Source organism: Lactuca virosa, chromosome 1 (assembly GCF_052849685.1).
Source record: "Lactuca virosa cultivar CGN04683 chromosome 1, Lactuca_virosa_CGN04683_v6, whole genome shotgun sequence".
NCBI classification, from domain to species: Eukaryota; Viridiplantae; Streptophyta; class Magnoliopsida; order Asterales; family Asteraceae; genus Lactuca; species Lactuca virosa.
Genome location: NC_136426.1, coordinates 317,097,877 through 317,112,103, shown reverse-complemented (window position 1 = coordinate 317,112,103; position 14,227 = coordinate 317,097,877).

Sequence of the window (14,227 nt, the reverse complement as noted above, 5' to 3'; positions counted from 1 at the left end):
TTGTGGATTTCTAAGGCACAACCTATTTTTCATCAACTTCATTTTTCAAATCTGCATCATGGGTAAAAACAGGTCAACTACGAGAGTTGGTGAGTAATCTAATTTTAGTAGAGAAAATTATGAAGTTGAAACCCTTATAATTGGAAATTTGTTTTCTTTTGAAGTCGGCAAACAATTGTATTTGAGATAACGGTTTATCAATCAAAAATTGATTAATAAATGATAACAACAACAATAAGTCCTCACCCTAGATATACATATGTATATATATATATATATATATATATATATATATATATATATATATATATATATATATATAAATATATATAGGATGGAGCATCTAATCATCATACACACTCAACCACGTGCGATCAATCACCTTAGCGTCCCAAGGCGGGGTGGTCAACCCAATAGCGCTATTATTGTCCATAACGTACCTCAAGAATACGGGCATAGTCATGGAGATTAGACTAAAAATGATAATGCACTACAAGTACATGTAGCGTAAACGAACAATAGTTATACAATTAATGACTCACGTATAAATGTCCCAACAATGTCTCAATTGTGATAAAACAATAAAATGAAGTTGGAACATATTAGAACCACATGATACACCCCAAAAGTATTGAAAATTATAAAATATGGGGTAGATTACTCACATTAGTCCCAAAACGAAATGCGTGTGTCGTACGATAGACGGTTCGGGTCAAAATGGCGTAGAACCTAATATAATTAATAGTTTTGGTTTAGGAACTGCTAAACGAGAATAGAGTACTAATACAAATAATTAGACACATATTCTTATATTAGATGAATTAACAATAATTCATTTTGATTATAATATTAAGGTATTCATTTGTTAAATGAATTTTAAATTGAATTAATTACTTTGCATAATTAATTTATATTTTCAATTTAGGCCAGATTTTAATAATTTCTTATTAAAATAATAATTTGCCCAATTATAATTATTTACAGATTTTAACAATTATTTATATGAAATAATCATTAAAATGCATTTTTACATGCTTAAATACTTAGGAAAATGGTTTTAAATAGTAAACAGAATTGAAAAATTATGAAATTATTAGGAAATCATTACTTCATACAATATTAATTACTGTAAAAATTTTATATTTTTCTGAACTGTTTTAGTATTTATTAATACTTTAATGATTAAACAACAACAAAATTCGAGAAAAATAGTAAATAATTCCCAAAAATTCTGTAAAATTAACCATAGTTTTATAACATGATATAGAGCCCAGTGTATAAGTTTCAGATATTTGTGACTATGGGAATTATTTTTTATATATTTCATTATTAATTAATCAATAAAATCATAAATAATAGTAAACAGTAATATAAATGCATGAAACTTCATAAATTATGTTTAATCAATATATAGGTCATCCCAGAATTTTCTCAGAATTTATTGAATGCAAAAAGTATTTTATGTGAATTATTGCCCTACTTTATTGCAATAATTATAGTAATTCAATAAAAATAAGTTATTTTCTGAAAATTTCCAGAACTTCTTATTTTATTGATGGTATTCTGAGAAAAATCAGGTTTATGCATAAAATGAGTTTTAGATATTTTGGTGGATTTAATTTGTTTCTTGTATGAATTTGAAACTTTTAACAACATACATTGATGAATGCTTCAAGAGGGATGAAGATTTGAGTATAATAGATTGTTCTTGGATGGAATATGAGCATTTCTTGAAGGAAATTTCGAGATTGAGAGTGAGAGAAAGATTAGAGAAGGTTTAAGTGGTGAAGAGAATAATGTGTTGGGAGAAAAAGGAAATGAAAGTGGATGGGAGGTGAGAGTGGGAGACCATGAGAATAATCTTTTTGCTTTTGGTGGTCTTCATAATTTCTCACTAACACAAGCATCTTTTACATAATTAATATAAGAGTTTTATAAAATTTAAAGTAAAGTTTATAAAAATAGAGTTTTATAAAATTTAATGTAAAGTTTATAAAAATGGAGTTTTATCATACTTTAATTTGATTATAGTTGTAAAGTTGTACTATACTATGTTGCTATTAACGTCAATTTATATCGTAGTATATGAGTTTCGATCCTATTAGCGTCAAGTAATCTTAAGTAGGGTTTGAATGAGATTGCGAGAGGTTTCGTTTGTGATCTTTTTGAGTGTCCGGCTTCGCAACGCAAGGTCCATAGACCCCGTTAAGCCATGATTTAGTGTCCTACACAATCCCGATGATTGGGCAATAGTGTTTTATCGCTTTGGTTCGTTGTTTAGCACTGTTAAGGCTAAGGAATATCAAACACATGAACTTTCCAAATGATGTTTTCTCATTAAAATAGCGAATTGTACAGTGATTACATAACGTAAACCCTAACATATAAGGGTTAATGGAGTTGACCGGTTTAACTTGTTGACTTTGTTTGACTTTGACTTGACCAAAATTTGATGGTTGTCACAATGCTGTTGTATGTTGACCAAAGCCTCGAACGATTTTGAGTAAAGCCTTAATGACTTGATATATACAAATCTTGTCTCACCAATCAGGCTGTCAAATTTACTCTAATCTTGAGCTGCCTTGCTCTTCTCAAATTGAGTCAAGAGTTTTTCTGCTTTGTCAATCTTTTATGGCAGAGGCACATTCGGTTCTCCTACCCACCTCATTTTTCTCCATCACGGTTCGATTCATATTTTGTAACCCTTGAGACTCTCAGAAATAACCACTGAGGTTTATGGTTACACACTTTCTGTGTTGATGATCTTAGATTCGTCCACCACGAATTAAGTGAAACCCAAGATCCAACTCCCATAATGAATTAACGGTGAACTCTTTAAAGTTCTAGCTATTATTTGTCACCTTAGGAAATCTCAAATTTTCTTTTTGCGAAATCTTTATGAAATTGTCTTTCACTAAGACTCTTTCCTCCAAAAGGATCCAGTTTTTTTTTTTTTTGAGATTTCCCGTCAAAAATTTGTCAACAAGTCACTGAATATGTTTCCTACCTACTTGTTTAACAGGCCTCCTTGGTCTCACAAGTACTTCGTTCTGTTTCGGTCTTATATCAAGTATCGAAATCATGAATTGAAGCGAAAGCCACCCTTAATAGCTTTAATTAAAAAGATGCCTTTCAATGCTTCTTAACAAGTACTTGATCGTTATTCTACGGGAATCCACACAAGCACTTTGAAGTCTCTCTTGACTTTGAAGGAAGAGATTCTTGCCCGGGATCAACTGCTTAATGTCTCAATAGACATCACAAATTCCCACAAAAAAGTTTGATTTATTTCTTTATCATTTACACTCTTACGCACACACTTTCTAAGTTCCCAAAAAGGTTTTGTTCGGTTATTTGCAAGTTCATGCAGACGGTTTCAAAATTAAAACCGATGGGTTGGTGTAACGTCTTTGAGCTATTATGGAAATCGCAATTTTATTGAAGATTCAACTGATGACTCAGCACTAAGTTTAAACGCTTGACGATTTGAATTATGGATAAGTTTGGAAGGCGCCAGAATTTGAATCGGTCATCATGCGTCATCTCTACTTTATCGGGGTTGCAAGGTGTCTAATCACGCTTTTTCAGGAGTCGTTTCCAAGATTTCAGCAATCATCACTTACGATTTTTCTCTCTCCAAGATCGTATATAAGGGCTAATTTCCGTGCGACTATTCCTTACCACACTTCAATTCTCTAGAGCAAAAGCAGACGATTAATTTCTCACTGTTCATCATCTTCCTCGACAAGCTTCATCAATGGCATAATCATCTTCAGTTCAGGAAACTAGTGCACGCTCCACTCTACTTGCAATCAAGCCCAATCAGAACCTGCTGATCGATCTCTCACCTTTCCTCTACGATACGTACATGTATCACGTGGTGGAATGCCTGAAGTATTCCCCACTCGCTAAAGCCCTAACCACAGTCGAAGTTGTTCCAATGTCCTGTCTCTCTCAAATCTACTCCACTGCAACGTATGACAAAGGGGCAAATAAAATTTTCTTCGATATTCTTAACCAAAAAGCCTCAATCTCCAAGAATCGTTTTTGCTCTCTCTAGGGCTTGCATATGAAGACTCCATGGTTAATCCCGATTCTATTGCCACAGGTCAACTCTTCTCAATGTTCTACAACATGGGTTATACTGAAACCCTAACCACTGTGACAAAGTTCAAGAAGTCCTACCTTCCTCCTCAATGGAATGGCCTCTTCACTCTACTCTTCAAAGGGCTTTCAGAACATAGTGCTGGTTCTGACGGAGCGAGTAAGTCCTTCATGACTTTACTTTATGGTGTGTACCATGGTCTTAATCTAGATTATGGAATGATTTTATGGCTTCAACTGATTCAAAGTTTATCATCTTCTTCCCGCCACACCGAAATCTCTTGTGCTCGCTTCTGGACTGTTATCACTCAATGGATAATGGATCGTTTTCATGTTCCTATCATGGCAGACACCATGCTTTCTTCCATTGCTACTTTTCACACCACCAACATCATTGTTACTCATCCTTCAAAATTTGCTTTTGTTGGGTCCATTCCTGAGTCGATGTCTGCCTTTGTGCCTCCTTCAAGCAAGATTATTCAGGAATTGTGACAACCCGAAATTTACTCCGTCACTGTAACCCGTTTCCGTTAATAAAAGTTAGTTCTATTAAAATTTTCCGTTAACTTTTATTTATTAAAATAATTCATTTTGAGTTATTAAAATAAATAATATATAATGACGGAATAAAAACAACTAAGTCGGGTTACGGTTAGTTTACCCGGTAAAAACATTTAGCTCCGTTTAAACGTCAGTGTATGGTGGGTCCCCACTAGGCAGCCATATATAAAGGAGGAGTGTCCACCTTTAGAACCTTTTCCCACCTTGGAGCTTTCTCTCTCTACTTTCTCTCTCTAAAATCGGGTTTGGCTCAAGAACACCACTTTCAAGCCTCAAAAATCAAAGGTAATCTTCCTAACTTGATTTTCTAGCTTAGTATTCATGCTATTTCGAGTTGGATCATCCAAATACCCCAACATGCATGTGTTTACGGTTTGGGGAGCCTCCCAAAACCGTGAACTCCTATGTGAGGGTTTCGAAGCCCCAAAACACTTCCAAACCTTCTCTAATGCTTAGATATAGCTTAGATACTTGCATGCATGGACTAAGGAACCCAAGATCATGACTTTTTGGCCATAAACTTGAGTTTACGGTTCTTGAACATTCAAAAACCGTAAACCCAAAAACCGTAAACACCTCAAATGGTGTTTTGATGCCCCTAAACCCTTCCTTAGCTTGTTTGATGAACTAGAAACTAGTGTAAATGAGCTTAGGACCTTGAAACATGAAATGGTTGAAGTGGTCAAGGGTTTACGGCCGTAAACCCTAGAGTTTACGACCGTAAACTCCTAGAGTTTACGACCGTAAACTCCCAAGGAGTGGTCCAAGGACCGTAAACTCCAAGGGAGTACCCAATTGAACCCAAATCACTTCCCAAGCCCTCGAATTGATCCTAGGAACCTTCCTTGTGATGCATGAGACCTTTAGACACACAAACTCACCATTTCCATGAGTTTACGGCCGTAAACTCATGGGGGAAATGGTCTCCCAACCGTAAACACACTTAAGTGTGGCCAAGTGAAGTGTAAACTCCATAGTGAGGCCATACACTCCTTAGATGCCACCTTTAGCACTCCTAACACTTGAAACCAAGTGTTTTCATACATTGAAGTGCCTTTACTCACTTAATTAGTGATTACACAACTAATTAGATACTTTATACATCACTACATGTTACATAGGATCCGTGTGTGTGTTCAAGTCCTCACTTGACACCTAGCATCCTACCCGGCGTTTCCATCCACTTCACTCACGACAGGTGAGTTCATACCCCTAAATGAACCTTTTTAAATGTTTTTAACTGTTTTATGGGGGGGAATACAAGTTGAACCAAATAAGTTATAGTAACAATCGCATGTGAATTATAACTTGCAACCAAAAGGATTTTCTACACTATTGACTGTTTTTACCACCAAAAAGGGATTTTCTATACTTTCAACTATATTGCCAATTAAACTGTTTCCAAATGCTTACCAAATTCATTTTCGTGTTAAATTACTATAAAACTATTTTCGAAAATTCTTTTAAAACTATTTTTATTCCCAAACCATATCTACACCAATATATTTATATAAGTAAGACTTGAAGGACTTAGGACTAATAACTCACCTTACTTCCTGTTCTTGTTTGATTGTGGGCTTAGGGTATTTTGTTATTAGTCCGACTCTCGTTGAATTCTTAGTTATATATCTCATATATTTGTGTCAGATATAAAAGTTTTCATATCAGTTCAATGCCTTTGGATATCAAAGACATGCAACCAACGATACTATTTAACTATAATAGGTATAGTTAAGGGATACTACTCAATGCTACTATTGCCATGACAACTACTAGAGTCAGTTCAGTTGTGAGTCAATATATGTTATGTACTATACAAGAGAACACTATATACTATACAAGAGAACACTATATACTACACAAGGAGAACATTATGTACTATACAAAGAGAACACTACATACTATACAAGAGAACTTACTAAAATAGAATGTGACATACTATTTCTCGATACGACACATCTTTGTGTTATCACCGCGTAACCAGAGTCTCCTGGAGGGAGAGCGGGCATTATGTGTATAGATCTATACGGGACAGACACTCCCACATCCCGACTGCTAGCTACAGTCCGAGCCGTCTAGGCCCAGGGGTGACAAAATGTCACATCTACATATGACTCGGAGGGTCAAAGGGATTCGATCGTCAATCAGCATGGTTACGTACGAGTTCACATTCAAACCTTTAATTAATACTTTAAGAATTAAAGGCAACAGACTCCCTGAGGAGTATTGTACATTTAATACTACCTGGAGCCTGCATTTCATTACATATGGCCGACAGTGATACTGTTGGGGTAAAACATTTTTCTCATTACTATACATGAATAAAGTCTAAAACTATATTTTCAAACTAATAACTACTGGGAAAACTTGTACATTTTCAAAGGAACAAACAAACCATCGGGTCTTGGTGAAGACTACTTTTTCTGGAAAACATAGGGTTTTCTAGGGCTCATACTATTTTCGAACACCGAAACTTACTTTTACAATGTATAAATGTGAATATTTTTATACAGGAAATGACACTAAATACTTATGAACTCACCAGCTTTATGCTGATAAACGTTTTCAAAATAACTTGTATTCTCAGGTCATCAGTAGACAGGTACGGATGCAGCTTTTGAGAAGACGGAGCACATATAACACTCCACTTTATTTTGATTGTATTTTTGGTGTCTAACATTTGTACTGAACACGTTTGTATTACAATTATTATCTTAATGCAATGGATGTTGTTGCTTGTCTTTACTATTATGCTTTGTTATGATACTGTACATGACGTCCTCCACCCCAGAACGTATTCCGCCGTTCTCGGTTTTGGGGTGTGACAGATTGGTATCAGAGCACTGTTTATAGTGAATCAAGTATATCAACCCATAAAAGATATACAAACTATAAGCACATCGGGACTAAAACACTCTGAACAAGAATATATACTTTTAAATAATAAAATATTTAACTAAGTATATATACATTCATTCATACAAAGGGTCAGTATCATACTAGAACAGAACAAAAGTATTAAGATTGTTGAGCAGCACAGTTAGGCTTAGAGACATATGGCCAAAACTAGGCGGATGTAGCCTGATCAACTACATTTTCCTAGGAGTGGCTAGCATGTGCCTAAGAATGTTTGTGGTGTTGCAACAAGTCTAAAACTTACCAATACTACTAAAAGAACATCAGAACAAGAATACTATAGGAGTATTCTGCATTCTAGTTACAACATATGTGAGAACTAAAAGGGTCGTTACTAGTAGGGCAATAGTTGCTAAGTGGATACACCACGGTTACATGTGACTAAGGCGTTATAGACTTAGAATCTGTGACCTTTGCTTCATTTCCTGTTCTTGTTTGATTGTGGGCTTGGAGTTAGGGTCACTTATTCGAAGGTCTATTCTGCTTCGATTACATGTAATTGGTATGCACTATGCAAATATTGGGTCGACTAATAACGATCATCTTATAAGTATCATAGATTAGCGCCTATCAATTTTCTTTCCCCATTCTCGCGTAAATGGCATAACCGCATCCCGAGCGGAAGTCATGGAACTCCGAGCACGTCAGAGGACGCACGGGCGACATCTTCAAGGAGTTGTGCGCCAACTGGCTGATCTTAGGGTTTGCCCCAAAGGATCCCAGTCGCCAGTAAAAGATGCCAACTCATCCCTCTCTTTTGATTGAGGAATAGCCTTCTTTTCTATAGTCAGTAGAGTACATGCCTGTAAACATTCCTAACTTTGGAAGTACTCTAGCTAGACTACTAAACTGTCAACATTTTCCATGATGGTTTGATGTAAGACCTCCTGCTAGGTCATTTCCTTTCCCGAACTCATTATACATCAGTAATACCAGTAATATTGGCAGTATCTAATCGATGGGGAAGTTGTACTTTTGGGTGTCCCTAACCTAGCAGTACATTTCCCTTTGTTTGTTAGACTATAGAGAGTTAGCCCAAGAAACACTCTTATCATGTTTACAAATCAATTCTTACTATTGTCATCGTTTTCGTAACCTTTCAGTACAGGATGCCGCCTCGCAAGCGTCCAACCAGGAGAACTCCCGCAACTCAAGCTCCACCACCACCACCTACACCGCCGGTTCTTCCGCAGTTCGACCCGGTGTTGTTCCAAACAGCCGTGACTGCAGCCGTGACCGCCGCTCTGGCGCAAGTCAATTCTGGTGGTGCCAGTGGAGGTGGACTGGGCACTAACTCTAGCCAGGGTGAAACCCACCCCCGTGCTCGGGAATGCACATACAAAGATTTTATCAGTTGCAAGCCTACCTACTTCAACGGGACCGGGGGAATCCTTGCCCTAACCTAATGGTTCGAAAGAACCGAAGCAATATTCGAAATGTGCTCCTGCCCCGAAGGGAGCAAGATAAAGTTTGCTACTTGTACCCTTACCCAAAGGGCCCTAACATGGTGGAATGGCCATGTCAAATCCCTCTCCCTGGTAGCAGCTAACGCCATGGGTTGGGATACACTGAAAGACCTAATGATAACAGAGTACTGCCCAAAGGGAGAAATTCAGAAATTGGTGGAGGAACTCTGGAGTCTCAAAATGCAGGGTTCCGATATAGTAGCTTACACAACCCGGTACTGCGAGCTGGTAGCCCTATGCCCTAACATGATCCCCTCGGAAGCCAAGAAGATTGAGCGATACATCGGGGGCCTAGTGCCTCCGTATCGTGGGAACGTTCTATCATCAAGACCAACGACCTTCGAAAGTGCCAAGGAGTTGGCCCAAATGCTTATCGATCATGAAGTTCCCCGTGCTCCATCAACAACTACAACCATCACTACTGCTCCAACTCACACCTCCGACCACAAGAGAAAACGGGGAGATCGAAAGAAGGGGAAATCAGTCAAATCCTCTCCCAGTAACCAGCAAATAGTGGCTGTCCATGCTGCCACTACTCCTACTGCCCCTGTGCCCGCCAAAACATATGCGGGGAATCTACCCAAGTGCGATAAGTGCGCCTTCCATCATAACGGCCCATGCCGTGAAATGCACTGCACCAATTGCGACCGGAAGGGCCACACCATCCGGTTCTGCAGAGCACCTCCCAAACCTATTTCCCAAGTTCCCAGTTCGGGAGCAAGCCAGGCTTGCTATGGCTGTGGCGAAGTCGGACATTTCAAAAGGGACTGTCCAAAGGCTGGCAACGCGGGAGGAGCAGGTAGACTACTTGCTATCGGCCATAATGAGGCTGTAGCAGACCCCACCGTAGTCACGGGTACGTTCCTTCTTGATAACTCTTATGCTTGTATTCTATTCGATAGTGGGGCAGAAAGAAGTTTCGTAAATCAAAACTTTAAACACTTACTCAAACAATCACCGCAATCACTGAAAGAAACCTTCGTCGTAGAAATGGCTAACGGCAAGACGGAAAGTTCTAACGAAATCCACATAGGTTGTACCCTCACGCTAGATAATCATTCGTTTCCTATCGATCTCATACCAGTAGCGATCAAGAGCTTTGATGTCATCATAGGCATGGACTGGTTGAGTTTCCATCATACCGACATCCTGTGTTTCGACAAAGCCATCCGTTTGAACTTGCCCAACAATGAAACATTGATGATCTACGGAGACAAACCCAGTACGAGCCTTCGCATCATCTCGAGCTTTCAAACCCAGAAATACTTGCGCAAGGAATGTCGCGCATTCCTTGCACACGTTGTCGACACGAGCCGGAAAACGAAAGAACTCAAAGACTTCCCCGTCGTGTGCGACTTCCCTGACATCTTTCCAGAGGAACTGCCAGGCCTACCTCCCAAACGTCAAGTCGAATTCAGAATCGATTTAATTCCAGGAGCTACCCCCGTAGCTAAATCGCCCTATCGTCTAGCGCCTGCTGAGATGCAAGAACTATCCGGCCAACTTAACGAACTGCTCAGCAAGGGCTTTATAAGACCAAGCTTCTCACCCTGGGGAGCACCAGTCTTGTTCGTAAAGAAGAAAGACGGATCGTTCCGCATGTGCATCGACTATAGAGAACTCAACAAGCTGACAATCAAGAACCGTTATCCCCTTCCTCGTATAGACGATTTATTTGATCAACTGCAAGGGGCGAGTTACTTTTCCAAAATTGATCTAAGGTCCGGGTATCACCAGTTGCGGGTGCTCGAGGAGGATGTTCCGAAGACAGCCTTCCGGACTCGTTACGGGCACTACGAGTTCGTAGTGATGCCGTTCGGACTAACCAATGCGCCCGCAGTCTTCATGGACTTGATGAATAGAGTATGCCGTCCTTACTTGGATCAGTTCGTCATCGTCTTCATTGATGATATACTTATCTACTCTAGAAGTGAGGAAGAGCATAGCGATCATCTGCGACAGGTCCTGGAAACTCTACGATCGGAGAAGCTTTACGCAAAGTTCTCAAAGTGCGAATTTTGGATCCAAAGAGTCGAATTCTTAGGACACATGGTTAGCAAAGAAGGAATCCACGTGGACCCATCCAAGATTAAAGCTATTGAGAACTGGTCAGCACCGAAGACGCCTACAGAAATTCGCCAATTTCTAGGCCTCGCTGGCTACTATCGAAGATTCATTCAGAATTTCTCTCGGATTGCGAAGCCTCTTACGGCATTGACCCAGAAAGGCGTGGCCTTTGACTGGGAAGAAAAACAAGAGAAGGCATTCCGAGCCCTGAAGCGAGCCTTGTGCACCACGCCGATACTGTCCCTCCCCGAAGGGACAGATGACTTCGTAGTATATTGCGATGCATCCAATCAGGGGCTCGGCTGTGTTCTGATGCAACGAGGTAAGGTCATCGCCTACGCCTCAAGACAGCTGAAGACACACGAAGTCAACTACACCACGCACGACCTCGAGCTAGGAGCGGTCGTGTTCGCCCTAAAGATATGGAGACACTATCTGTATGGTACAAAGAGCACCATCTATACCGACCACAAAAGCCTCCAGCACATCTTCAACCAGAAGGAGCTCAACATGAGACAACGACGGTGGGTCGAGCTACTCAATGACTACGAATGTGAAATTCGTTACCACCCGGGTAAAGCCAATGTAGTAGCAGACGCCCTAAGTCGGAAGGAATATTCTGGGCGAAGAGTCAAGTCCCTAACCATGACTATCCATTCGCATCTACCCGCACAAATTAAGGGAGCACAGCTTGAAGCTTTGAAACCGGAAAATGTGGCGGGAGAGTCCCTGCGAGGAATGGATAAAAATCTGGTAGTCAAGGATGACGGAGCTTACTACCTCACGGACCGGATTTGGACACCGCGACACGGTGGCTTCAGAGACTTGGTCATGAAAGAAGCGCACAACACTCGATATTCCATTCACCCAGGTTCAGATAAGATGTACCTGGATCTCAAGAAATCGTACTGGTGGCCTAACATGAAAGCGGAAATCGCTACCTTCGTGAATAAATGCCATACTTGCGCTAAGGTCAAGACCGAATACCAGAAACCCTCGGGTCTTCTCCAACAGCCAGAGATACCTGAATGGAAGTGGGAGAGAATTACTATGGATTTCATTACCAAATTGCCCAAATCTCCGAGTGGGTACGACACCATTTGGGTAATTGTCGACAGGCTAACCAAATCCGCCCACTTCCTTCCTATCAAGGAAAATTTCAAAATGGAGAGACTTACGCGAATTTACATCCAAGAGGTAGTCCGACTGCACGGTGTACCTGTGTCCATTATTTCCGATCGGGATAGCAGATTCACCTCGAGGTTCTGGCAGTCACTACAGAAGACTCTTGGAACTAAACTGGATATGAGCACAGCATACCATCCTCAAACCGATGGACATAGTGAGAGAACTATTCAAACCTTGGAGGATATGCTGCAAGCCTGTGTAATCGACTTTGGTAAGGCGTGGGATACCCACTTACCCCTAGTCGAGTTTTCCTACAACAACAGTTATCACACAAGCATCAAAGCTGCCCCATTCGAAGCCCTATACGGCCGGAAGTGCAGATCCCCTCTGTGCTGGGCCGAGGTAGGCGACACTCAATTAGCTAAGGGACAAGTTCCTGACAGCACTCTCACCGGTCCAGAAATCATCCGCGAAACCACCGAAAAGATCGTACAAATCCGAGCACGACTTAAAGCCTCAAGAGACCGACAGAAAAGCTACGCAGACAAACGGAGGAAACCCTTGGAATTCCAGGTGGGAGACCGAGTCCTTTTGAAAGTCTCACCCTGGAAAGGCTTGATACGCTTCGGAAAGCGCGGAAAGCTGAATCCAAGATACATAGGGCCTTTTGAGATTCTCGCTAGAATCGGCCTCGTAGCTTACAAACTCAATCTACCCCGCGAACTTAGTAATGTGCATCCTACCTTCCACGTCTCGAACCTGAAAAAGTGTCTATCCGAAGAGACTGTCATAATCGCACTCGACGAAATCGAGATCAATGAGAGCCTCAACTTCGTGGAAGAACCTGTGGAGATCATGGACCGAGAGGTCAAACGAACGAAGCAAAGCCGCATCCCGATTGTGAAGGTTCGTTGGAACGCCAAACGAGGACCAGAGTTCACTTGGGAGCGCGAGGATCAAATGAAACTTAGCTATCCTCATCTCTTTGCCTAGTTGTGTTGTAATAACGTAACTACTTGAATTCTGAATTTCGGGACGAAATTCCCTCTAACGGGGGGATGATGTGACAACCCGAAATTTACTCCGTCACTGTAACCCATTTCCGTTAATAAAAGTTAGTTCTATTAAAATTTTCCGTTAACTTTTATTTATTAAAATAATTCATTTTGAGTTATTAAAATAAATAATATATAATGACGGAATAAAAACAACTAAGTCGGGTTACGGTTAGTTTACCCGGTAAAAACATTTAGCTCCGTTTAAACGTCAGTGTATGGTGGGTCCCCACTAGGCAGCCATATATAAAGGAGGAGTGTCCACCTTTAGAACCTTTTCCCACCTTGGAGCTTTCTCTCTCTACTTTCTCTCTCTAAAATCGGGTTTGGCTCAAGAACACCACTTTCAAGCCTCAAAAATCAAAGGTAATCTTCCTAACTTGATTTTCTAGCTTAGTATTCATGCTATTTCGAGTTGGATCATCCAAATACCCCAACATGCATGTGTTTATGGTTTGGGGAGCCTCCCAAAACTGTGAACTCCTATGTGAGGGTTTCGAAGCCCCAAAACACTTCCAAACCTTCTCTAATGCTTAGATATAGCTTAGATACTTGCATGCATGGACTAAGGAACCCAAGATCATGACTTTTTGGCCATAAACTTGAGTTTACGGTTCTTGAACATTCAAAAACCGTAAACCCAAAAACCGTAAACATCTCAAATGGTGTTTTGATGCCCCTAAACCCTTCCTTAGCTTGTTTGATGAACTAGAAACTAGTGTAAATGAGCTTAGGACCTTGAAACATGAAATGGTTGAAGTGGTCAAGGGTTTACGGCCGTAAACCCTAGAGTTTACGACCGTAAACTCCTAGAGTTTATGACCGTAAACTCCCAAGGAGTGGTCCAAGGACCGTAAACTCCAAGGGAGTACCCAATTGAACCCAAATCACTTCCCAAGCCCTCGAATTGATCCTAGGAACCTTCCTTGT